Below are 2,500 nucleotides of genomic sequence, written 5' to 3' on the forward strand. Positions count from 1 at the left end.
AGATTCAGGGCAGAGCACTCTCGCTGAATCTAATTCTCCCAGTGCGGTCCGCCAGAGTCATAGTCCAAAAGTCAATGGCTGATATGACATGGCTAAATACCACTTAACAACAGTCCTTGTGCGTTAAAGTACTTTATTGTGATTATCAATTTTTCTTCTTGGTCATTCACTGATTTCTTTCACTATTCATTCCACACACAATGCTCGTTAATTGGTTAAGCATAATGTATGAAATGTTTAATGATTCTTTATGAGGTCTTCCATTATGTATTTTATTATTCATTATTGATAAGGTACGTTCATTATTGCAATTGGTAAGCTTTTTTTATATAATAAATGTATTAACGATTTTCTTCATTATTCGTTAGTTCATTGTCAAATATTTGGAAAATCTAAACTCACGATCAAATTTTTATTTACATTCTTCACCAAAAACACAAAAACAAAACAGAAAATTCGACACTATGGCGAATATATTACGTGTGACATGTAATATATCGCCCTATTACCCTAAGAAGAATTACCAACGTAAGAAAATATAGCAACCTGGCAGAGAGTCTACCCAGGCACTATGGCATGAATAGGACCCGAGGCAAGTCTGCCAAGGAATACGGTAGCGTTCAAAAAGGTTGGGGGGGGGGCGAACACTACTGCAGGTTTCTGCCTAGTTCCCACCAGTAAAATGCTTTGCTTTAGCCCTTTAACTAATTAATGAATTTTACTTTACTTTAATAGTACACACACACACACACACACACCAAACATTATATATAATATATATTATATATATAATATATATTATTATATTATATTACATATATATATATAGTTGTTGTGTGTGTGTGTGTGTGTGTGTGTGTATGTATGTATAACAAAATATGTGTGTGTGCGTGTAACACTGGATACTTACACAGTACGTGAGGAAGTTCTAGATCGAATTCTCTGGCGTTTCCCACCGCCATTATAGCCTTGGCGCTATCATATCCCATCGTCCCCAGCGTCGACTTTTCAGAATTAAGATTTTGTAAGATGGAACGACAATAAAGGATAAAAAAGAAAGTTTTTGGAAATCGTTTGATCAATTCATCTTGTGAATATTTCAACTTGGTGCCGCGATGACCTTTTCCGATAGCTCTACATTTCTTCTCAATTTCGGGTCTTCCACTTCGTACTATAGACTCTTTCTTATGACAGTTTATTTTCTTTTTTTCTGATCCTTAACTCCATCTATTGCCATCTTTATTTATTTCTGATTTCCTTTAATGATTTCTTCAAATTTCGGTGTTTTTCTTTTTCGTATTTTGAGGCTCCCTTTATTCTGATATTATATTTTTTACCCTTTTATTTCTTACTTTTTTGTTATTTTAATTTCTGATGTTGTTTTTTGTTTGTCACACACAAAACACACACCACACACACACACCGCACACACACACACACAACGCACACACAAACGCACACCACACACACACACGACACACACTTTTTTAACGTTCCTCAATTTTCGAGTCTTCCCTTTGACACTTGGCTTGAACTCAGTCGTCATTTCTCTTCTTATAGTTCCTCCTTTACGTATCTTATTAATATCTTCCTCATTTCCTCAATTCTGCGTCTGTTTTTCCCTTAATTTACGGGTTTCAAAATTCCTGTCGTTGCCTCTTTTTTCGTGTGTGTCCGTTCATTTTCCTTCTGATTCTTTTCTTATTACTTTATTATTATAGCTTGTTTGTTTTATTTTCATTGTTTTTATTTACTTAATATTTTTTATTCTAAATGACTGATCATCTACCGAACTGAGGAAGCAAAAATAGTCCATGGAGGACAAACAAACAAACAAGGAATACAATTAATGGAAGCACTTACACGCGAAGGAGAGTATGTCCAACACAGCATCGGGCAGGTTCAAATTATCAAAGGTCACGCAAACACGTATGCGAACAACGAATTGGAGGTCACAATCGTCAGGTTTTTCGTCAGCTGACGTCTGATGTATATTTAACTCTGTATATTTTCCCTGTGTATGTATCCTGACAAGAACACATCGAAAACCGTCAAATACATCTCTTGTAATTGAAGAATTTCATTCTCCATTCATACCTTTTCTACATTTGTCCAATATGATACGGTTCATTATATATATACATATATATACTATATTATATATATATATATATATATATATATATCTATATATATATATATAACTATAAATATTATATATATAATATAAGTATATATATATATTATATATATATATATATTATATATATATATATATATATCACACCACACACACACAACACATGTGTGTTGTGTGTGTGTGTGTGAATGTGTATGTATATATCATATCTATATATTATATATATATATATTTATATATATATATATTAATTAATATAAGTATTATTATGGCTAATTATTATTTTAATCTTCTTATGCATTATTATTATTATATTATTTATTATAATTATTATTATTATTATCATTATTTATGACTATT

The sequence above is a fragment of the Penaeus monodon genome, chromosome 16, assembly GCF_015228065.2.
Source record: "Penaeus monodon isolate SGIC_2016 chromosome 16, NSTDA_Pmon_1, whole genome shotgun sequence".
Taxonomy (NCBI): domain Eukaryota; kingdom Metazoa; phylum Arthropoda; class Malacostraca; order Decapoda; family Penaeidae; genus Penaeus; species Penaeus monodon.